The 25,399-nt window shown below is 45.4% G+C and overlaps 1 protein-coding gene and 1 long non-coding RNA gene across 5 annotated transcripts in view; one reads left to right on the forward strand and one right to left on the reverse strand.

Moving 5' to 3' along the window:
• The window catches only part of PEBP4 (phosphatidylethanolamine binding protein 4), a 214,894-nt gene that overhangs the window by 88,417 nt on the left and 101,078 nt on the right, over nt 1-25,399 (forward strand). The window lies entirely within an intron of this gene.
• LOC123384822 lies at nt 981-10,056 on the reverse strand. The gene is made up of 3 exons (XR_006596479.1): nt 9,544-10,056; nt 7,867-7,971; nt 981-3,058 (listed from the first exon to the last, which is right to left on the reverse strand). It is a non-coding gene; the product is annotated as an uncharacterized LOC123384822 (long non-coding RNA).

Raw genomic sequence — 25,399 nt, forward strand, 5'->3', positions numbered from 1 at the left:
AAGGATGGATAACAAGAAATACAACATCCATGGGGAATGTTTAAGTCAGTCATCTTCATTCCTTTTCTTTTCTTTTCTTTTCTTTTTGAAGGAGAGAGAGTACGAGCCTGGAAGAGGGGCAGAGGGAGAGAGAGAGAGAGGGGGAGAGAGAGAGAGAGAGAGAGAGAGAGAGAGAGAGAGTGAGAGAGTATCTTGAGCAGGCTCCATGCTCATTGTGGAGCCCTACTTGGGGCTCCATCCCACGACCCTGGGATCATGACCTGAGCCGAAATCAAGAGTCGGACGCTCAACCGACTGAGTCCCGGGCGCCCCTGCATTACCCATCTGTTGCCGCCTAAAGTCAGTGTGGTCCCAAGCACTGGCTGGGAATTATGCTACCTGGTGCTTTCCAGAGCTCTGCCGGCAGACTAGAGTAGGGCGAAGGGGAGTGAGATCCTCTGGCTCTGGAGTAGCAGTGCTGGCGCTTCTGTGAAGAGATCAGAGGTGGGACAGTGCACCTCTCTGCCTTTAAGGGATAGTTCTTCCATGGGAAACTATTCTACCACCTCGACAGTCCCATCTTTTTTTGCCAAACCCTTTTTTTCTTGGTGACACCCATCTTTTCTTGTCCAAAAACACTTCTTCCTTCCTACCTGCCTCTGCTACCACCAGAAAACCAGTGTCTCCACCTTTGGGACTCCCTCTCCTCCTTTCCACTTGCCTATTTTTCTCTGGCTACCAGACATTCAAGATTGATCTGTTTCTTATGGCTCCAAGTGGAATTTGACTACGTGCGTGGAAACAGCCAGGCAGAGCTGACAGCTGTCAGACAGCACAGCCCCTGACATACATGCCTTTCTCTGAGCCCCCTCAGGATTCCCCCTTTACGTTCCCTTTGGCTGGTCCCACCTGCTCATCCTCCCACGGTCCAGCTGACCTCGCCACCACGCAGCCCATCTCCACTCCCGACAGCCCTCCCCTGCCTTCCCACTCCTCACAAATCCAGGATGGGGCACCGAGAGAGCTTCACTCCCTTGGATAATGAATTGAGAACTTACAGCCCCTCGTCTCTCTCTGGCTGGTGACTGACACAAATGGAATTCATCTTTAATCATCTGTTAACTCGTTGTCTATTATAGCTCTTTAATAGCACCATAGATATTCTTAATGAAGCATGATTTAAGGTATTTACAGCACATGGACCGACAGACATCACTCACAGTGTGCAGGTAATGAGGCATAAAACGGCTTTTGAATTCCCCCCAAAAGAGAAAGCGACACAGAGAGAGACAGAGAAAGAGCTTTAGCACTGGGCTAAAAAAAAAAAAAATAAAAGCCTGTGTTGTAAGGTTTGTTTTTAAATGTTTAGGCATTTAAAGTCATTTTAGCTCTTTCGAGGTGTTTGGCTGGCAGAGTTCAGCAATTATCCCTGCTGAGAATGGGAGGCTCAGAACCCGGTCTCTCTCCAGCAGCCACCTTAGACCCAGGCATCTCTCCTGGCATACTTCAGGGTCTGGGGGAGGCACCAGGCAGGTCCCCAGGGTGGCCCTGAGTTCCTCCACGTGGAACGCAGGCCTTCCTCTGGTTTCTCCACTGACAGTGTTCCCTGATGGTGTTCTGGGGCACCACGTGTTAGAACAATAGTGGAACAGGTGGCAGGTGACCCCCCCACCCACGGGAAGGGGTCAGGGGCTGGGGTTGCCTTCCTACCCACCGACATGCAGCCTGGGGCTGCACTTGCACTTACACAAAACGAACCCTGAGATAAGTGGAGGACCTAGCCTGTCACCCCATCCAACCCTTCCTTTCACCAATGAGGAGACCTAAAGTTATCCAGCTAGTTTGTGTCCAAAAGAGAACCAAGCCCAGGTCTTCTCTCCCTTGGAGATGGAAATCCCCTCACTACACAGCAATGTTCTTTGTTCCTGCCAAACAGAGCCCACAAAAAAGACCTCACTTTAAGACAGGATTTAAAGGGACTAGAGAGATGGGGTGGGAGACTCTTTCCCAAGGATATGCTTTAAAGATCAGGATCTCCAAAGCAAAAGAGCCCCTTAAAGACTTGTGTGCCAGGGCATGAGAGGGTAGCACTACACACCCCAGCTTCCAGCTCTGAACCCTGCTTGTCAGCTGGCCCTAGAACAGACTTCTAATATTGCTTCTTCCCTTCTCTCTGCCCTAGAGGGATGGGCCAACACACCTTCCCTGTAGACAAGGGACGTTGTAAGGGAAAATAAGTAGCTTGGGGGATGGGGAACAGAGATGAACATCACTCACAGGGATAGAAGCAATGTACTTCTATCTTGAGGCCTGGTTCCCCAAAATTCCCTTCATTACATTGCCTTTGCAACTATCCATTGTCACTGGTACATGCTGTCTATACTTGGTCTGAACCCAAGGGAAGGGCCGAGCAAACACTATATGTCATATGTGTCATTTGCACCAAGTCCCCTTTCTGCAACTACCCAGTGCTGACCACTCGTGGGTCATGGTAGATACAGACAGGGAATAGGACCCCCCAGGCCCATGTGCTCCCTCTCAGGAGGGAGTGGAGTTGGGATATTCTGTTTGGTGCCATGCCTCAAATCCGCCTTTGGTGGGCATAAACCTAGGCTCTCTGCCATTCTAGCCTTCTCTTCTCCCAGAAAGAGGGCTGAGAATCACAGTGAGGTGACTTTTGTTACCCCTGGGTTACAGCCAAATGAGGGGACTGAGGTGGGGAGGATCTCTCAGGATGGAGTTACAAGGATGCCCATGTTAGCTTAACTAAGGTTACTAGATCCTTCCCCAATCCAGGGTTCAGTGTTTTTAAAAGCAGGAGCCCCTAACTTCTAACTTCATTTTACCTTTTCCACCCTGGAGAAGGAGGCACAGAGGGAAGAAGGGATTGATTCATGTCACGTGGCATCAGAATTCTTGGTCCCAGCACTTCCCAGGCTGTTGCTCTCCTGCTAAACCAATCTGCCTCTTGAGTATGGTGTCTCTTCTTGCATCTCTGAGGGGCCAGTGATGATGAAAGAGTGACATTTTGAGGACACAGAGAGAAGCGGGTCTACTGTGCTCTTCCAAGGATGGAGGTCTGCATAAGAGAAGGGCATTGAGCTCAGCTCAAAGGACATTCCCCCTGGCCTTTCTAGCCACCCCCTCCCACTTTTTAATGTTTATTTGCTTTTGAGAGAAGGAGAGAGACAGAAGCATGAGTGGGGAAGGGGCAGAGAGAGGGAGACACAGAATATGAAGCAGGTTCTAGGCTCTGAGCTGTCAGCAGAGCCCGACACAGGGCTCGAACTTGTGGACCATGAGACCATGACCTGAGCTGAAGTCATCCACTTAACCAACTGAGCCACCCAGACACTCCTCTAGCCCTTTTTGATATGTTCTTCCTATCCCAGCCTCTGCAATCCAAGCCAGTATGTCCCAGACCTTGCCGACTACATCGTTCATTCATGCATTGATTCATACATTCATTCCATGCCTGGCCAGACATTGTGCCAGGTCCTGAGGATAACCAAACATCTTGCCCAGAGGAACCCTTGGTTTGGTCAGAAGACAGATTCCTAAAGGAATGATATCTAGGGTAGGGTGGGGACAATGAGTGGTGCCTTATGGGGCATGAAGGTAGAATGAATCTGGGTGGAATAATATTTAGGATGGGTTCTCAACCTTAAGTTTGGCAAAGCATTTCCCCTAGTAGGGCACAGAGCTAGATACAGAATGAGCCAGCCTTCTGATACATGTAGACTCATAGAATGGCAGGATTGCAGGAAGCCCTACAGTTTCCCCTATAATATCCCCACCATGTGTTGGTGAACTTATTCTTCTCCCCTACCCTACACTTAGTCCCAAGCAGCCCATTCCATGTCTGCTCAGCACTGACTCTTAGAAAGTCCTCATTTGGGCCCAGTTGAAATCTGTCCCTCCACCTCTTCCACCAAGAAGCCTGCTTCTCCCTGTCAACAAAGAGAAGGCTTATGTTGGGATTTCAGGGCATGGGTGGCCGGCAGACCCCAGATCACCCAGGACTGGAATTCCATCCACATTGCTGTCCTCACCCCTGGACACTGGTCATTCTGGCTCCTTGTGACTCTCACTCACACATGACCCTGACTTCTACCCTTCTTCTACCTTCTGGAGAACCCTGGTTCAAAGTGCTGGGGGCAAATAAGATTGGCCCAGCCCAACTTTTCTTGGGCTGGGCAAACACTAGCTGGTTTATGGACTGCATGCCCCAGCCAACTGCCCACTGTGGTCCAGTCAACTAAGGACCATAGGTGGAGAGCAGAGAAGAAAACATGGTCAAGTTTCAGGTACACCAGCCTCCTGCTGTGGGCAAGGCAGCAGCCCTGCCAGTAGGTTAGGGGCACACCCATAAAACCCCCTTAGCTAGAAAGGACTTCTCTGTCTCTGAACACCCAGAACCAGCATCATCCCCTGTCAGAGCTAATTTTCTAAATAGAAAAGAGTTGAGAAGTTAGAATGCAGCTTAGTGAAAGGGGGAAAAAAGCATGCAAAACTTTATGGGGAAACTTGAAATTTTCTAACCAGACAAAGCCTCGTGATTTGAGATTTCCTTGTGGCATGGCCTCATAATAATTTAAGTAACTTCCTTTTTCTAAGCTGAAAAATGCCAATTTATATAACATAAGTGTCTGTGGAGCATTCCTGGGACCTCATCTCCATGTTTCTTCAGTAATTATTTCTGGAACAATATAAGCACGAAAGTTCATGACTTCTGTAGTGGGCTTTTTCCCCCTGTTTCCTGACCACCTCAGTAAGGACTCTGCCACGAATCAGCACCTTTGTGTCGATTTCTGAGGAGGGTTTGAGATAACTGGTTCTGAAGATGCAGAAGCTGAGGCCCCGAGAGTGAAGTGGTTGCTAGAAATGTCACTTCCAAGTGGCCATGGAGGAGATGAGAATGAATGGGGAGACAGGCCTGGGGCTCCTATGAGTGTCTTTTATTTTTTCTTCACAATATCGCCTTCACCCTTGATTTAGCATCCAGGCTCTTCAGGCTTCCCAGACAACTCAAGATGGCCCTTGTCATAAGCTAAAGTCATTACGTAAGAACCTTTCCAATAAACATGTATGTCTGAGGGTAAAACTAGCGAAAGGAGAAGGCTGCCATTCAGCCACAAAACATCTACTTGAGACCAGGCCCGTTAAGGCTTTTTTTTTTCTCTTTTCCAGATGGTTCTGTTCATGGATTGTCCACACAGCAGGTCATTGAGCAACTCAGGTGTGCCTTAGGCTCCCCTGGGCCTTATTTCTCTCATTTTATTCCCTGCTGTTAAGAAACATTTTTAGTAAAGCATGTGCATGACACTTAGATGGGGCCACTAGTTGCCTAGGAAACTGTCCATTCTACACATGTTCCCCTTCCTGGCATCATTTGGATCCAGCTGCCTCGATTGGCCTTCTCCCTTGGTCCTCCTTTGACCCCCTCCCCAATGTTATTATGCCAGCTGAGTATATCCTAATAAGGACTGGCTGTGTAATTTGTCGGGCCCAGTGCAGAACAAAATTGCAGGATCTCTAGATGAAAAGTCACTGAGAATTTCAAGATGGCAAGGAGAGAGCATTAAACCAAGCACTGCCCTTGTAAGGGCTGCACCGGTTGTAGGCCTGCCTGGCACACACTTGCTGTGGCTCTGAGGGCTGTTGAGATCCTGGCTGGTGACAGAGGCAAGCTCTTTTACTTTATTGTAATAGCTTTCCAAAGCTCCATGTGCTCAACCCTGAGATTTGTAAGGTTCTCCCTATTGACCTCCAGAGGGCAGGACTCATAATTGTAGGAACCAGGAAGTACTTTTTGTTACCGATCTTCACTCTTCTCAGAATATATACGTAATATTTCATATCTCCTTCAATCCAAAAAGAACAGAATTGGCACTTTGGGTCAAAATGAACCATTGTCTGCCCAGCTGTGAATGCCAGCCGCTGTAGCCACTATGCCCAGAGACTTTGAGTGGCCCTGGTCTCCTCTCTGCTTCTAGGATCAAGCTTCTAGGATCTCTTTCTAAAAGTCACAATCTACCCAAGAGGACATTGTGAATTGAGAGTCCACCAGTTTGTCCAAAACTTTTAAAGGGAAATTTGTATTTTCAAGCTGTCTCACCTCTTGGGTAATGAAGTAGATGAATTTACTGCTCACTGTGTAGCCTAGCACTACCTTTTATCTATACTAACCGCTTGCTTTTTCAAGTGTCGAGAGTTCCCTCTAATTCTGCCTTCCAGGATTAGATGAAGAAGGCTGCGTTTGAACATTTGTTCTCTTACTGATTTACATTACGTTGATCATTCCTTATCTCCTTCTCCTGGCCTCATCTGGCCTCTTCCTCCCCACTGTCCCTCCATTATATTTGACCATTTTAGCGGTGCTTTTCTGCAAGATGTAAAACTGGAGACAGTGCCTCCAAGCACACATGAGGACTCTACCCAAATGCAATGCACTAATTTATGCATGTTTACTTCCAGTTGAGCCTGACCCTTTGTCAGGCTCACCTTCCAGGTCACAGAGGCCCCTTGGTGTCTTTAGGGAATGTGATATCCTTTTCTGAGTTGTCCTCCCAGAAGTACCCAAGATTCTTTCTGCCAGGGCCAGCCTGGATTTATCCCCATCCAGTGGCATTTTCATCTGCCACGGGATTCCCCGATCATCTGATTACGTGGGGGTTTCATTGCATAATGTACATAATGTAATCTCACATAATGTACATAAAAGTGTAGAATAAAAGTCCTAGAATTGAGCCCCAAAAGGATTTAGTCTAGAAGTGAATGGAGGAAAATATCCTTCTGTTGCTTGTTGCTGTCTCTAAGCTGTTCCCTATCAATGACAAAATACTTGGCACCAAAGGTTCTTAATTTTGAAAGTAAACTTGTCAAAAGCTTTTGAAAGACTAAATATAATTTCCTTTTCCCGCCAATTTTTTACCCCCTCAAAAAGCTATAACAGATTAACAAAGCACTCAAGAGCCCCAGTTTTGGAATCTGAGCTGGGTTGGATTTTTGCCTTTGCCACTTGGGCAAGGTAGTCAATTTCCCTTAGCCTCAGTTTTTTCATCTTTAAAATGGAAATAATAATGCTGACCTTATATGTTGACTCTGGAATTAAGTGAGGCAAGGGATTTGAAATGACTGGCATATAATAAGGCTCAGTTAATAGTAGCCATTGTTTTCTTATTATTTTTTTTTAATGTTTATCTATTTTGAGAGAAAGAGAGAAAGTGCGCAGGAACAGGGGAAAGGCAGAGAGAGAGAGAGGGAGAGAGAGTCCCAAGCAGGCTCTGTACCACCAGTGCAAAACCCAACGAGGGGCTCATACTCACAAACCATGAGATCGTGACCTGAGCCGAAACCAAGAGCCAGAGGCTTAACCAACTGAGCAACAGGGGCACCCCATGTATTATTTGCTTGTTAATCTTTTATTACTAATTGCATCAATTTGTACATCTAGGGTTTACTTTTTATGGGAAGAGCATTTGCTTAAAGGTTAAGTCCTTGGCTATCAGCACCAGTGCTTATATATTTCATTCATGCATTCAGAATATACATTTATTGCACATCTCATGTATATAGAAGACACTAAGAGCCCACCACCAGTCCCTGACCTGGAGGAGCTCATACGGAGGTGATGGAAGCAAACGCACCAAAAATTCCTATCATTTTATTCAGCTTTAATACAGACATTCTCTCAAGGAACTGATGCAGATTATCTCCCATCAAGTCTTTAGCCAAAGGAGAAAATGTGGGTTTTTCCAAGATAATTCTGGAATTTTCTGAATAGGCAGGAGTAACTCAAAACCCTTCCCTTTCTAATATCCTAACAAGAGGACCAGGTTTTGGGGGGACCCCTGCCAGCCAGCAGTGCCATATTTTTATCCATACCTGTGTATTTCAAAAATTCTTAGATAAAGGCCCCTCAGTCTTGATGATTCACTGAGTCTAGTTTTAAAGTAGATCTGGAAAATCCTGATCAGTTTATAGGGTAATCTGAAATGGGAAAGACAAGGAAAATTTATTTAGTACCTGAGAATAGATTTGCACTGTGATCATCATCAGAAGATGGTTCCCTGATTATCCACCTGAGCCTTTCCAGAATCTTTTTAAAATCATTTTATGGGTTTTGAGAAAAGGATAGCATACACAAACACACACACACACACACACACACACACACACACACACAAACACACACACATCACACAATTTTCCCCAACAAATGTCTACTTTGCAGCTGACCAGTCCCATTCTGTGGGTTTCTTTCAAATCAAAACACTTCCTTGAAATTGGAAGAAGCCCTAGAAATCACATGGCTGTGTTCCCTTAATTCATTTCCTTGTTTCTCCATCAAATTCTTTTTCTTTTTTTTTTCAAAGTTTATCTATTTATTTTGAGAGAGAGTGTGTGTGCACAAGCTGGGTTTGGGGCCAGCGGTAGTGCAGAGAGAGAATCCCAAGCAGGCACCATGCTGTCAGTGCACAGCCCACCATGGGGCTTGATCCCACAAACCATGAGATCATGACCTCAGCCGGAACCAAGAGTTGGTCGCTTAAGTGGCTGAGCTACCCAGCTGCCCCATCCATCAAATTCATTTCTTAAAAACTCAACAGTGCCTTCCTCTTTGGCCATTCCAAAGGGGGTTTAGGCAAGGGGGTAAGACCACTATTCTTAACTTCAGAGGATGAAATGTGATACTTGGTACTAAGCCCCTCACATAGATAAGCTGGATGGTGGGAGGCAGGCACCAGAACAAAGACCCATTAGGTTGTTGTACTCACAGTTATGTCTTGTATAGCACCCTACAAAAAGATGGAAACCTCACATGCTGTGCTCACAAATCAGAGTGCTTCAAATCCACAAGTATTTGTACTGGGCTTTTAATAGTTAACTGTATTTTGCACACCACATCTTAATTGCCCTTTATAGTTCTCCTAGCCCCATGCCAGCAGAATTCTTAATATTTTGGTTTTTTTTATTTTTTTTATTAAAAAAAATTTTTTTTACGTTTATTTATTTTTGAGACAGAGAGAGACAGAGCATGAATGGGGGAGGGGCAGAGAGAGAGGGAGACACAGAATCGGAAGCAGGCTCCAGGCTCCGAGCCATCAGCCCAGAGCCCGACGCGGGGCTCAAACTCACAGACCGCAAGATCGTGACCTGAGCTGAAGTCGGACACTCAACCGACTGAGCCACCCAGGCGCCCCAGAATTCTTAATATTTTGTAGGACTCCTTCATTCTCATAATAGCCCTTCCAACAAGAGGTCATTGAGAAGATCCCCTCCCATTTTGCGTGTCAAAAGAGGCCCAGACTGACCAGTCACATCCCTCATAACCTTCTTGATTCCCCAGTATTCCTTCCACACCTGGATACCACCTAGCTCCCTGGAGTAGGACACGCCATGCCATCTCAAACGCCTCTGTCTCTTCCTCAGGGCCCCACCCCTTCACAGCACCTCCTCATTGGGTGGCCCGATTGGGGCTCCACCCACCTCAACTGGGACCCTATCCCCTGGTGACCAACACCACTTCCAAAAGGCTGAACCACCAGCCCAGCTACTCACCCCCATCTGGCTGGGCTTGGTCACCCCAAACAAGTGTGAAAACGCCACCTTTGCAGGCCGGAATCCGAAAGAAATTGGAAACCTGCTGTTAGCTTCATTCCCACTCTCTTCTCATGTTTGCTGTTATTTTTTAACACTTTTTTTTTTTCTCATAAAAGCACTATCCTCTTCCCCAGAGCTTGCCTGTAGCGAAGGCATGGTCTGTACAACTGCAATTATTTCAGAGAACAGATGGAGTGAGGAGCAGAAAGTCTGTTAATAGTAATAGAAATGCTACATGTTAACCTGGACAGCACATGATGACAGTCCCATGACTACCCGTTCTGTTCCCACCAGCTGGGCAACCAAAGTAGGAATGAGATATTCACAAACACAGCCATCAGCCACGTAGCCACCTAAAGTTAGAACTCAAATTCCTTCACACTAGGGGCCTTGGCGACTGCTTAGGCCGAGAGCAGAGGAGGCCAAGCCATAGCTTGGTGCCAGGCCTGGCAGGATGGCCCCAGCTCCATTTCCACGGCCAAGGCTACCTAGGTCAGCCGAGGCCCAGGCCTGGCTTTTAGGCAAATGCTGAATTTGCTGACCCCAGCCAGGAGCCAATCCAACCAGCTTTTGGGAGGAAACATTGGGTCTGGCTGAGCTGATCTTACGTCCTGGGAGGCATGGGTACATGGGAGGCCTGATTCAGGAGCCAGATCCTCCAGCTTCCCCAGGCTGAAGCCAGGAGACAAAGGCAGAAGCTCCACAGAAAGGGACACAGTATCAGGGCCAGCAGTACACAGGGCTTGTCCAGCTATGGGATCAGAAGTCTTTTTCATTCTTCTAGAGCTTGAAAAATCCTGGCATAGGAAATGGATACATTTATTTCAAAGGATCTTTGTTAACCACCTACTATGTGTAAGAAAATATGCTAGGCACTTTAGGAACAACAAAATCACAACAGTCCCTACCTTCAAGAAAATCATAATCTAATAAGAGGGACCGAGACAAGCCCACATATAACCAGATACATAGCAGAATATGATAAGTGCCCAGCAGAAAGGTACAAACAAAATGTTATTGGAATTCAGATACTAAGGGCACCTTGTCTGGTTCAAGGAGCTCAGGAGAAGGCTTCATAGAGGAGATGGGTGGCATCTGAGATACGTCTTGAAGAATGGAAAGGATTTTCTGATGGGCACAGAAGTAGGAAAGCAGGTGTGATCCCTGGAGATCAGAAGCATCACCAGTCTTCGTGGGCACGTGTAGTGCTGTGGTGGGATTAGCCAGGCAGCTTACATGAGAGCAAGCTATAGGAGGCCTCAAATGCCAGGTTACACAGTTTATATTTAAGTCACAAATCTGGCAGGCTGTTCCTTAGATTATTGGGCAGTTGTGTGCTTGCAGGAGCCAATTTTGTGCTTCTGTTTTCAACTCCACATTCTGTGACCTCACGTTGGTAACTTGGATGGACCACAGTGTGAATATTTACCCACGGAAATGAGGGAGCATTACAAATCAGGCTTTGTTTTTGTTTGTTTGTTTTCCAGACAACTGGTTTACCAAGCCAGCAGCAAATGAGTGGGAAAGGCGGCAGAGAGGTCAGAAGGCCAGGGAGCCCACTGTTGAAATACTAGAAGCAAGAGCTGGTGCAGACTCACCCACGGGTGTCAGAGAGAATGAGGAGAGGTGATAATGGAGTCTAGAGAGACCCTAAACTTGGAAACTGAAAAGGACTGGGCATGGTTGGAGAGGGAAGAGCCAAAAGATGATTCATATTTTGAATTTGGTGGCTGACAAAATGGCAGTGCCATTCATAGAAATAGGTAAGCCAGAGGAGGAACTGGTGAGTGGGGTGGAAGTGAATATAGCTTGGGAGGTGGAGATATCCTTCTGATAGATTAAAGAAATGATCCAACTCAGTGTTGCTTTTGAGCTCCTCCTTTCCCATTCCCTTCCGTCAGTCTCCTCTTTTCCCTACCATGCCGTGCAGATAATATCTCAATTCGTCACTTGATATGCTGTGATTTCTGTGCCTGTGTGGCTGCATGTGAGGCTTTGGAATCTGAATAAGTTCCTTAGCCTTATTAAGACAGAAAAGTTGCAGTGGACCAGAGCACAGGCTTTGGGAAGTGGAGAGAGTGCAGTGAACTTGCCAGGACTTGAACTCACCACTCTGCCACCCATGCTCCCTTGAGCCCAGAATCCACAGCCAGAATCCCATGAGCCCAGCGAACTTCCTTCCCCCAGCCATCTTGAGCAGGCAGATGCTGTGGAGGGACTGTCCTCCCCAGAGGACTGGCCAGCGCAGTAGCAGAAGGCACTTGATTCAGAGATGCTGGAACGTGTTGCCAACAAATACGTCTTTGTAGTATGTGTGTTTTAGATTGCACAAGTGTGCAGAGACCTAGGTGTGGAGGAATCCGTAACACGCAAACAAATACCATATTGTTGTAAATAGAAGTCCACCCTAAATATGCCCCTCTGCCTTCTGACCTGTGCCTGCCCTTCTGTGAAGCGAGAAGAGGGTGGAATTGAGAGACCAGGCACATGGTTTTAAATCCCAGCAAAGCCATTCGCTTGTTCACAATGACTGGCATTTATTGATCACTTGACATGTGCAGGGTGCTATTCTGAGCCATCTATTAACTCACTCAATTTGTGTAACAATCCAAGATAAAAGCATTGTTATTATCATTATCTCTATTTTATAACGAGCCCGAGGCCCAGAGAGTTTAGGCAACTTGCCCAAGTCACACAGCGACTGAGTAGGATTCACATCAATCACTAAAGTGTATTGCCTCAGACAGATCCTCTAATCCCTCTGAGCCGCAGTTTCTCCAAGGGGAGACTCAGAATGATAATCTCCATTTGAAGGAGTTTCCCATGCAGTGGCCCCTTGTTTCCAGTAATGTGACTCTGGCCACACCAAATCATGGCCTTCACTGACTGGGACCCAAGTCACCTGCAGCCTCCAACCCCAGCATTCAGCCCTTGCCAAGTCATCATTTTTTTCAACTACCACCACCACCATGAAGGCTTACCCTCCCACCTCAACCCTTCCCCATTCTGCATGGAAGTATTTGGTCCCTCACCTGCATTCCCATAGCCAGCGTGTCACATTGTACTGTAGTTGTTTACACATCTGTCTCCCTTGTTAGTTTGTGAACCGTTCAAGGACATCTTTGTATAGACAGTGTAGGATGTAGCCCCAGGTAGCTGAACTAGTTGAAGGAATAAGGACCTTTGGCCTGAACAAAAGGTATTTGTGAGGCTATGGTAACTGCCTTCAAATGTCTGAAAGGCTGCCATGTGTAAGAAGGACAGGACTTGTTCAATGCAGTTCTTGAAGAAAGAACAGGATCAAGCGTGAGTTGTAAGGGCCAAGTTTTGGGCTCCATAAGACATAGCCCTTTCTGTCAATCTGAGCTGTACTTGAATGAGTCACGTCCCCAGAAAGTGAGGGACACCCATCACTGGGAGCCCCATGGAGACACTGGACAGTTGCTGGCTAGGTTTGCTGTAAAGGAAACTCTGCCCCCAATTTGTTTCAGTATTTCAGAGTTCTGTAATCAGTCACATTTCCAGGCAAACATAGTCTCCCTGGGGACAGAGAGAGAGAGAGAGAGAGAGAGAGAGAGAGAGAGAGAGGGCTATATCTGTGCGTGCCCCAGTGTCCCCAGGCTAGACTGGAGGTGCCAAGGAGTTCCATCTCTCTGGGTGCAGGCAGCTGGAGATGGGCTATTTGGAGGAAATCCTCTGCCTGTCAAGGTAACTGCTAGTCCAGAGACCACTGGGAACAAACACTGAGGCTATTTGTTCACAGTAACAAAATTTGACCCATGGACCTTGCTTCACAGTCTTAAACACTTTTAATTCACTTTATTTTTAGAATTACCCTGTTGTGTGAGACACATATTATTGCCATTTTGCAGATCAGTACACTGGACCTGGGTAAGAGTAAATAACTTACCCAAATACATCCAGAGAACAACCAGGGCTAGAATCCAGGTCCTGTGTCATTTACTTGAGTAATCTCACAACATCAAGATGCCTTTCTGAAGATCAGCCTCTGACACTCACTTTTAAAACCAGCACAGTAAACTGATGTGTGTTTTAGGTAGGAATGTGTTTGGGTCCAAGGAAGAAAATTCCCTCCCACAGGAACTGAACAGGTTTGTTTGTTTCATGCAGCAAGTTGAGGGGCCAGGCAGATTCAACAGTTCAAGGACCCAGATTCTTTGCATCTTTCTGTTTCACCATCCTCACCACATAGGCCTTCAACTTCATGCTTGTCCCCTCTTTGTCATAGGATGGCTGCCACACATCCAACATCACATTCACATTCCACGCGGGAGGGAGGGGAATGGGTAGAGACAAAAGAGCCTGTGCCTTTTATTCAGGAAGATATCCCTGCCCAGGGACTTTCTCCTACATCTTCTTGGTCAGAATATGGCCCCCGCTTAGTGAAGGAAACACTGGGAAATCCAGTATTGCAGTTTTAGAGCCTCTACAGTAGAGAAAAGCAAGGAAGAGGGATAGCTGATCCATAGTGACTACACAACACCTTTTCCAAATTGTATCAAAGCATGACATGAGCCCCAGTTCCCAGTCTGAGGTGCCTCTATCACACAGCTCAGGAAGTGTCTTTGTGAGCAGCTATGGAGAGAAAGGCTGTCCCCCTGGATGCCAGCCTGAAATGTGAGTCTATTCCTGGGGATGAAAGGCTTTAGGCTCAAGGGGCAACACCCGAACTGCATCCTGGCGGGACCATCAGCCCTGGTGAGGAACAGCTGTTACACTCAACCTCCCCCAGGAAGAAGGCTCTTAACTAGATTTCCCATACAGAACTTTGTGGGGGAGGTTCAAACACAACCAACCCACCATGGGCTAAATTTGTATTCCAACCAACATCATAATGAATAGTGGGAGCGGAGGGTGAGTTGTGTTTGTGACTTCAGCTTCTCGATTTGGTGCTTGAGCCCCTTAATCTTCAGGGCCTCAGGCACAAGAGACTCCAGCAGGTCAGGGGAGGCTGTCCTCTTTACATGGAGGGCACACACTCTTCTCTGGGAGTGCACTAAGTAAGAGGAAAGAAGCCTGGATTTTAGTCAGTGGCAGATTTGATCAGGGACCTGGGAAACCAGACTTTAGGATTTTAGTTCTCACCCTTAAGTCTACATTAGTGTCACCTGGGAAACTTCCAAATTGACACCAATGCCTTGACACCATTCCAGACCCTTTAAGTCAAGGTCCCAGCCTTGGTAGCTTTGAAAAGCTCCCCTAGTGATTCTAATATTTATTGGGGTAAGAGCTACTGCCTTGGAGAAGATGCGTCTTCACTCAAGTTGACCACAAAACTTAATCATATCAGGTCAGCTCAGTCTCCCACTCAAGGACAAGCAAGTGCTGTACGCAGCCAGCCACATCCATAATCCTATCTGAAAATGACAGAAATGCAATCCTGGTTACTCCCCAGTTTGCTGTAGTTTCCAGGTGGGCTTGGTGACTCTCTGAGTCAAGGAGTCAAGGACCCTGTTGTAAAATGTACTTGGGATTTGTTTTAGTCAGCTATGATAAGGCATGCAGATGGAAATGATGGTCATGAAGGAAGATGTTTATACTCACAGATCCCTAGAGACAGGAGTCATGGAACACCACACAGGGCCACATGGGGAAGCACCAGGGTCTGTCAGGAGGCAGAAGGAGTGAGGAGAAAGTGTGGGTGAGAATCTTCATTATAATTTTCATGAAGGAAACAAAATGGGTAAGGGAGGATAATCAGGGTAGATGGGTTTAGGATTGGCTAGTTTGAATAGTTCCAGTGGGCTCTGGGGCATAGGAGCTGCCCCTAGTTGTCTGGTCCCTGGCCCTGGGGTGAGTAGGGAAAGGGGACAGTGGCTCAGCTCGATCAAGGAGGTGGTGAAGGGCATGAGCTCTGGGCTGACAGGCTTGCATTTGAAGAGCATGCTCTAAGGTGAGTGTTTGCTGTCCAGGAAGTGGCAGCCCCTCCAGGGTCAGCAAAGCTTTAGATGTTAAAGTATCAGAAAAGAAAAAACATGATGAACATAAGCACTGTCTTCTCAGTACTACCAGGACTTGGGACTATCTACCCAAATCTTGTCATTTTCTGTTCAAATACTTTTCATTTCTCTTCTCTGTGAAAGGCAGGCACACATACTCATTGAATGGCAAGGTGGAGGGAGAGGGCCTTGAGACTCAAGGGTGCACCCCCAAATCAGCCCCTTTCCCCAGGGAATCTGCACTACAGAGAGTGTGGCTTGCTGGCCTACTCTGGGAATGACCACTCTTAAGCCATGTGACCCATCCCTCACATGATCAGCTGTCAACCATGCCCACTCAGATCCACCCTCCCCCCAGCACCCGCAAGCATTTCATCTCTAAGCCCTGTGTCTGACCATGTCACCTCACACCCCCATTTACAAATCTTATTGGCATACGTGACCTTGCCATCTGCCTCATCACCTTTGCTGGCTGCCTCTGATGCCCTCCAGGCCTTGGCCCTCGACCTTGGGGACTCTGGGTTCCAGACACAGAATAACTCCCTCCCCCCTTCCACATCTCTGTGGCTTTTGTGCATGCTGTTTCTTTTGCCCGGCATGCCTTTGCTCCTGGACAGATCTTCCATTCACCGGGACCCTGCTCAGAGGCAACTTCCTCTGTGAGGCTATCTTTGGTCACCCCAGGCAGAGTTAGTCACCTTCTCAGGTTGGCTTCCACAGCACTAGCAGTGTGCCTGCTTAGAGCACAAGGGTACTTGCATTATTTGTACATGCGTCCAGTGCCCCATGAGACCACTGTCTCCTCAGAGGCAGAGGCCATGTCTCTCTCATCTCTTATCCTCAGCCCCTCTCATATTGCTTAGTACATGGTGAGGGCTCAGTTAATGCTTGCTGAATGAATGAATGAACAAACAAGTGAACAATTGAACCACCTGGACCAGGTGCAATATTCGTTTCATGTATTCATTCAAAAATATTTATTGAGTGTCTTCTATGTGCCACACATTGTAATCTGGGGGAGATATAATTGAGCAGAGACAGACACCATCCCTGCTTCCAAGGAGCTTATAATCCTGCGGAAGACGTAGACATTAATCAAAACGTGTGCCAATGAATGGGTTATTGACTATAAACTGCAGAGAGTGTCTGAGGGAAAGAAACGTGAGCATGTTTAACAAAGAAACTTAGCATGGAACAGGAGGGGGGGGACCTTTCTCCAGAGAAGTCACCATGAGCTGTGAAGTATGAATAGGAGTTCACTAGATTAAAGAAGGTGGGCTGGGAGTGAGGAAGCATTCCAGACACAAGGAGAACATATGCAAAGGCGGTGAGTGGGAGGGAGCATGGCAGACCCTAGAAATAGGAAGGCCCGTGAGAGCAGAGTAGAGTGCAAGGGGCATGTGCACAAAATGACAAGGAGAGGTGGGCAGAGGTCAGATTATTCAAGACCTTGTGAACACATTAAGGTTGTGTGGAAAGCCAGTGAAGGATTTTAAGCACCAGGATCATATGATCTTCCTTGTGTTTTGAAATGATATTCTGGATCCAGGTGGAAAATTGATTAGGGAGTCAAAGCGAATATGAAGAAACCATTTAGGAGGCTATTACAGTAGACAAGAAGAAAGATGATGGCAGCCTGGACTGACATGGTGGTGGTAGAGAGGAGGGGGAGTGGGTGGAGTTGAGAGATGTTTGGAAGGAAGAATTGACAAGACTGCTGGTGGATTGGAAGCTGACTCCTGGGCTTCTGGTTTGCAATAGCAGAAGGGGGTGCCTTCACTCATGCAAACAGAAAACTCTGGAAGACCAGCAGTGTTGTTGGGTATGATTAGCATGAGGTGCTTTGAAACAGCCACAGGGAGAGAAGTGGGTCATGGTGCATAGGGTCTGGAGTTCAGAGGAGAACTGGGGGTTGGAGGATAAACATGGCTGTGGTTTGAGACTACTGTGAAGGAGGTAAGAGTGACAGATCTTAGAGAGCTTAGGATCCAGCCATGAGGAAAACGAGCCATGGGGAAGAGAATGGCATTCACAGAAGGCATTTCAGTAAGGAAGAGGTGGCCCACCTTGTGATGTGCAGCTGAGAGGAACGCCAAGTATGATGAGGTTTGGAGAGTGCCCACTGCATTCGGTGACACTAGCAAGGGCTATAGCAGAAGCATCGGGGCAGAGTGGGTTAAAGAATATATGGGAAGTCCCAGGGATGAAAGTACAGCACAGGGAATACAATAGTGCTGTATTAACTCTGTATGGTGACAAACGGTGACCGCACTTACTGTGGTAAGCACAAGTAACGTATAGAACTGTTGAATCACTTTGTTGTACACGTGAAACTAATAGAGTGTTGTATGTCAACCATACTTCAATAATTTTTTTTTAGAAAGAGTAAGTGGGAAGTAAGGAAGAGGAGATGGTATGTGTTGACAACTCTTCCATGGGGTTTGCCTATGAAGTGGGGGAGGAGGTGAGCACAGGGAGATAGTCAATATACTGGGAGCAGGGACAGTCACCAATGGTCAGGATGCCCTTTGAGGTCAAAGACTAGTCCTGGTGGGCATAGTTGAAGAAGTAAGCTGAACAGAGAGGAGGTTGTGGCCAGAATTTGTGAACTTTGGAGATGGAGCAGCTTCGGATGATGAGTTTCAAAGTGTGACTGTTGATGGTTGAGACAGAGAAAGAGAAGATTGTCTGAGATAGGGAGGTGCGGGAACCAGAGTGGCCACGGCCCTGGACGGATGTTCCACAGGTTTGCTGAAGTCACTGTGATGACAGCAGGATGTAGGGAAGAAAAGATCATGAGCAGGTACCAGTGTCTTTGATGAGTGAGGAGGAGCAACCATGAGCTCATAGGTGACAGCAAACAGGACAGAAAGAGAATGTATGGTTGAATGGCCTGAGCCACAAAGAAGGACGTGGCAACAGGGAGCAATGACACCTCCTGGTCTACTGACCCTGGGATTTGTGGGGCATAAGAGAACACACACCAGTACTTGAGAGTGCTAAGGTGAAGGGGCCCTCCAGGTGAGGTTCAGGCAAAGGCAAGGAAGTAGAGCAATTTATGGAGAGACAGAGGACAGAGGGGAGATGTGTGTTACTCAGTGGCATTTTTGCTGGGCAGAGTGGAAGTGTCTGAAGGTGGAGGAGGAGTGAGGACTGACTCTCGGGCAAAGAAGAAAAGAGTAGTTAGGGCATGATGGTGTGGTAGAGGACCAGTGGCTGGGAAAGAGGTCAGTGGGAGAGGCTTTGGCTGTTTTCAGGATGGGACGCAGGGGAGATTGGGGCTCAACAGTCTCTCTCAGCATGGGCAGTGAGGCAGGGGACAGAAGACTTGGCTCACTAGGCTTGGGGGTGTCAGTGTCAGTGGGTGCTTTCTGCTCACCTGGATTGTGGTGACTATCTGTAAGGCTGACCTTTCCCTGCTGGAAGAATCAGTGTCACCGGTGAGCTACAGTTAGTAGACAACCCTAAGTACAGATGGTAGCTGAGGGCAGAAACCAGAGGTTCAAGGATAAGGCATATCTAGCTCTGTCCCCTGTTCAGAGTAGAGTTCAAAGTCAATAGCCTCGTCTTCTCACTTTCCTTTCTTCTTTTCCACTCTCTCTACTCCCATTTCCCCTAACCCCCAGTTGGGATACACCTATTAAAATTCCTTCTGGAATAATAAGAAGAATTACAAAGGCACAAAGCTTTCTACAGACATTTCACCAAAGATATAGGAATAGTCAGTAAGGACATGAAAAGGTGCTCAACATCACTGGTCATTGGGGGAAGTGTAAATTAAAAACATGATGAGATGCCACTTTACACCTGCTAGAATGGCCGCAATCTAAAAGACAGACAGTAACAAGTCTTGGTGAAGATGTGAAACCCTCAGACACTGCTGGTCGGGTTGCACAGCGGTGAGACCACTTTGGAAAACACTTTGGTAGTTTTTAAAAATGTTAAACATAAATCTACCTTATGACCTAGCAATTCTACTGCAGATATTTTCCCAAGAGGATTGAAAACAAATACCTACACAAAGACTTGTAGCAAATGTCCATAGCTTCATAATAGCCAAAAAGTAGAAACAACCCAAATGTCCATCAACTGGAAACATGAGATGCATATCAACATCCATATGATGGAATACTATTTGGCAATAAAAAGGGATAAAGCACTGATACATGTGACAACATATTTGAACCTTAAAAACATTATGCTGAGTGAAAGAAGCCAGGCACAAAAGATTACATATCATATGATTCCATTTATATGAAATGTTCAGAAAAGGCAAAAAGGAGATTCTAGAGACAGAAAGTAGATTAGTGGTTGCCTAGAGCTGGTTGGAGAGAACAGGGAGTAACTGTAAATGGCACAAGGTTTCTTTTTGGGGTGATAAAAATGTTCTAAATTTAAATTGTGCCGATAGTTGCACAGCTCTGTTAATTTACTAGAAATTTTTGAAATGTATGCCTAAAAGGAGTGAAGTTTGTAGTATGGAAATTATACTTCAATAAAGCTGCTTTAAAAAATTTACCTGGACAAGGGCACCCAGGTGGCTCAGTCGGTTGAGCGTCCAACTTTGACTCAGGTCATGATCTCATGGTTCGTGAGCTTGAGCCCCACATCAGGCTCACTGCTGTCAGCATGAAAGCTGCTTCGGATCCTCTGTCCCCCCCTCTTTCTGCCCCTCCCCCACTCGCATTCTCTCTCTTTCTCTCTCAAAAACAAATAAAACTTAAAAAAAAAATTTTACCTGGACAAGTACAGATCTAACTCTGCTTCTCTATTGGCACCATCACCTGGAGGCACTGTGATTTTTTTAACGTGACTTCCCACTCCTTGCTCACGTCCTGTGCCATGGAGCCCACGGCCCAGTCCATCAATTGCCCTTGACCTAAGTGCCCCCCACACATGGAATGAGGATTCCTGAGCTCTCCCTGCTGCAAAGGGACAAGGCCATTACCTCTCAGCCAGTGAGAGAGGGACTAGAGGCTGATATCTCCAAGATAGTACTCTATGATTACTATACATTTCACTTTGTTTTACAATTTTAGTTTATTTTTAGCAGGTTGTACAGTTGGCCCTTGAACAATGCAATCTTGAATTGTGCAGGTCTGCTAATCCACAGATGATTTTCAGTAAGTACAGTACAGGGCTGCACATGTATTTTCTCTCATGATTTTCTTCATTGCATTTTCTTTCTCTAGTTTCACATAAGAATACAGTATGTAATACATGTAACATACAAGATGTATGTTCACCAGCTGTTTACAGTAGTGGCAAGGCTTCTGGTCAACAGTGGGCTATTAAGTTGGGGGGCAGTGAGAAGTTATACATGGATTTTCAACTGCTCAGAAGTCACCCCAACCCCGTGTTGTTCAGAGGTCAACTGTATGTTCACGTGGATCAAAACCTGAAATAGTAGAACTGGCATGTATAAGAGACCTCCATCCCATCTCTCTATCTCATCTTTCCCATTACCATCACCACTTGCGTCCTCTGTTAGTTTTGGGTTTTTTTTTGTTTTTTTGTTTTTAAGTATCCTGAGCCTGGGTGGCTCAGTTGGTTGAGCATCCAACTCTTGATTTCAGCGCAGGTCATGATCCTGGGGTCATGGGATCGAGCCCCACGTCAGGCTCCGCACTCAGCCTGTTTGGGATTCTCTCTCTTCCTCTCTTTTCTGCCCCTCTCCCTGCTTGTGCTCTCTCTCTCTAAAATTGAAAATAAATAAATAATAAAATAAAATATCCTTCCAGAGCTTGTTTATGCAAATACAAGCCACTGTAAAGAAATATCTTATTTTCTCTTTTTTCTGTAAAAGCGAGCTCCTAGATACACTGCTCTGCAATCCTGCTTTTTTCACTTAATTTATCTTGGAGGGCTTTTCACATCAGATCTTAGAGAGCTTCATTGTTTTTAACAGCCATAAAGCATTCCATTGTCAGTATGTGCCAGTGTTTATTAACCAATCCCCAACTGATGAACACTTGAGTTATTTCCCACTTTTGCTATTACTATTCAGCTCTGTCTGGAGCTGAAATGAATACTTTATATACAAGTTATTTCATAAATGTGCAGATATCTTTAGAGGGACAAAAATCATAGACATGGGATTGCTGAGCCTAAAGGTAGATTGCCCCCACTTTGCTTCCCCATAGCAATGCAGGAGGCTTCCCCACAGCCTCGCCAGCAGAGCATACTATCAAAGTCTGAGATTTGCAGAATGTTTGACAAGGATATTGATTCCATCTTGCTTTCTTCAAGTAGAACTGCTTTCTATTTTATTTTTTAATTTTATTCTGTTGTGGGAAGAACATGAGATCTACCCTTTTCCAGATTGTGAAGTGTACAATACAGCATTGTTAACTACAGGCACAGTGTTGTTCAGAGCAGATCTCTGGAACTTATTCATCTTGAGAACTCAAACTCTGTACCCACTGAACAGCTACTCCCCATTTCCCCCTCCCCTGACCCTGGCAACCACCGTTCTACTCTACTTATATGAGTTTGACTATTTTAGATACCTCATATAAATTGAATCACACAGTATTTGTCCTTCTGTGACTGGCTTATTTCACTTAGCATAATGTCCTCATGGTTCATTCCTTTTGTTATAAATGACGGGAACTCCTTTTCTAAGGCTGAGTAATACTCCATTATATGTATAGACTATAATGTCTCTAGCCATTCATCCACCGATGGACATGTAGGGTTTTATTTACATCCTGGCTATTGTGAATAATGCTAGGACCAACATGGGAGTGCAGACATCTCTTTGAGGCCCTGATTTCAATTCTTTTGGATAAAGACCAAAGCGGGACTGTTGGCTCATTTAAACAGGATTAGTTTCACATGATATCTAGACACCTCGGAATCCACTGAATGGATGTTAGAATCTGAAGGTGAGTAGACCATCTATTAGTCCCCTCCTTTTCTAGGAATAAGCCAGAGAGGAGAAAGACTTAGCTAAGATCCCAAGCCCGCAGTGCAGCAAGCAGGTCTGCGTGTCACCCCCAAAGAAGTACAAAACAGTTTCATCATTGGCAAGAAGACATGTGGCAAGTACAACAATCTCTGGAGACAAATCCATTGTTGAAAGTATTGACTGCACATTCTTCTCTTTAGGCCGCACCTAGAAGATGGACCACCATGGCCAGACGTTAAAGTCATGTGCCAAGAGACTGGTTCATCTCTGTCACCCCACCTTACACCAGCCTGTCGGCTCCAAGGACCGGCAGAGAACAAGCGAGGGCCAAGTCAGACTTCCAAGGAGTCTAGCTATGAACCAGGCTCTTGAATAGCCTGTTTCCCAGTTTATCTGCTGAACATCACCCCACCTCTTAAATAGTTGCTAGGGAGCTTCTGTTGGCAACTGGGGTCTTTGATCAGCACGGGAGTTTTGACCTGCTACATTTCTGACCTGGGCCGGTTCACCCCTCCTTAGGCAACCTGGTGGTCTCCGCTCCCGGGAGGTCATCATATTGATTCCAAACTTAGTGCGGACACCCGATCGGCATAGCGCACTACAGCCCAGCACTCCTGGGTTCAAGCGATCCTCCTGCCTCAGCCTCCTAAGTAGCCGGGACTACAAGCACACGCCACCGCTCAGGCACAATTGGGGTCTTTGAAAGGGCTGAAAACCAGCTCCCTGATTGCACTGAGAGAGAAGGTATAAGACCATCACCACAGAAGCCCTCTCTTCCCTGCTAAGTTTTAGAAGAGGTCTGCTATGGGGTTGCTTAACAGGGAGGGGATCTAGGGTAAAACCTCAGGATGTAACCACCTCCGACAGAACTGTGCAGCAGGGACTCACCCACAAAGACCAGTCTCCTGGTTCACCACTTAAGGAAGCAGACACCAACGGGGCGCCTGGGTGGCGCAGTCGGTTAAGCGTCCGACTTCAGCTCAGGTCACCATCTCGCGGTCCGTGAGTTCGAGCCCCATGTCGGGCTCTGGGCTGATGGCTCAGAGCCTGGAGCCTGTTTCCGATTCTGTGTCTCCCTCTCTCTCTGCCCCTCCCCCGTTCATGCTCTGTCTCTCTCTGTCTCAAAAATAAATAAAACATTAAAAAAAAAATAAAAAAATAAAAAAGAAGCAGACACCAGTGTGGGAGAGCTTCAGGTGGGGGTCCGGAGGGGCAGTGACGAGCCAAGGGGGGAGGGAAGGAAAAGTAGCCTGCCATGGAAAAGAATTCCTCTGGGCATTGTTTGACCAGAAGAAAAATAGGGTTTAATGATGAGAAAATCATTTTAGAAGATATCATTCACACTATTCTGCAGCTTATTTCACCTTCTAGTATATTTTAGATATTTTTCCATATTAAAAAATCATTTTTTCTACGTGTAAAAACAATGCATTTTATTGCACAAATTGGAAAATGCAGAAAAATACAAAGAAGAATATAGTTCATAATTATCCCATCACTTAGAGATAGCCAACGTTTTGGTTCTGATTTTTCTGGTCCTCTTTCCATGGAGGGGTATGATACAGTTTTTGGTTAACAAAGACAATGAAATCATATTTTACATAAGATTTTGTAACATACCCATTGTTTCCACATACTCTGGGAATAAATATAAAAAGTATATATGTCCATGTTGTAGGCAAAATAGGATTTTAAAATAATTTGCATATCTTTGATTACTAATGAAATTGAATACTCATGTTTGTTGATCATTTGTGTTTCTTATTTTATGAATTGCCTATTCCTGTTGCTTATGTATACCTCTGTTGGGTTCTTATTCTCTTTCTTATTGATTTAAAAAGTACTTTACATATTAAGGATATTAATCCTTTATCATAGATCTTGTAAATATTTTCTCCTAGCATTGTCTTTGAATTTTATTTTGCTTCCTTTTTTTTGTCATATAAAAGTTTCAAAATTATATCTAGTTAAATATATCAATCTTTTCCTTCATGCCATTTACTGTTAACAGTTTGGTGTGTACTTTTCCAGACATTTTCTATGCATATGCAAATATATCTATAAATATATATATAGTTAGATATATAAAGTTTTCCTGCACATTTTAGATGATATCATTCACACTATTCTGCAGCTTATTTCACTTACTAGTATATTTTAGATATTTTTCCATATTAAAATATAAGGATCTAATTCCAACAAAGTATTCCATTATATGAATTTAGTAAATTTCATTAAATCAGTTTTTAAAGATTTTTTTTCACTTTCACATTTAAATCTGAAAATTTTCTGGCATATGAGAGAAATAGAGACTGAAGTTTATTCCACATGGTGACCCAGTTGTCCCAGCAGCACTTCTAAAATAATCTATCCTTTCTCCACTTGTTTGATAATTTTATCATATATTAAATATCATATCTTTCGTTAAAGCTTGATCACCTATTAAATACACATATATTAAAGACATGGATTTCTGTCTAGATTTTCTACTTTGCTTCCACTGCTTGTTTGTTCCTAATCAACACCACATTGTTTGAATTATTGTAGCTTTATAATATATTTTAATATCTACAAAATCAATACCACTTCCCTGTTTTTCAATACTGCGTTGGCTAATTTTTTTCTTTTTCTGAACTTTAGAATTATTCCATGAAGTTCCCAAAACATCTCTTTAGGATTTTGATTAGAATTGTATTAAATTAGGTAATTAATTGAAGGATATTAACACATTGGCAAATGATTATTCCTTTTCTTTTTTTTTTTTTTTTTTTGAGATGGTGGGGGAGGGAGTGTGCAGCACACATGCAGGAGGGGGAGGGACAGAAGGAGAGGGAGAGAGAGAATCCCAGGCAGGCTCCATGCCCAGCACAGAGCCCAATGTGGGGCTAGATCTCACGACCATGAGATCATGATCTGAGCTGAAATCAAGAATCAGAGAATCAAG

Source organism: Felis catus, chromosome B1, assembly GCF_018350175.1.
Source record: "Felis catus isolate Fca126 chromosome B1, F.catus_Fca126_mat1.0, whole genome shotgun sequence".
In the NCBI taxonomy this organism is placed as follows: domain Eukaryota; kingdom Metazoa; phylum Chordata; class Mammalia; order Carnivora; family Felidae; genus Felis; species Felis catus.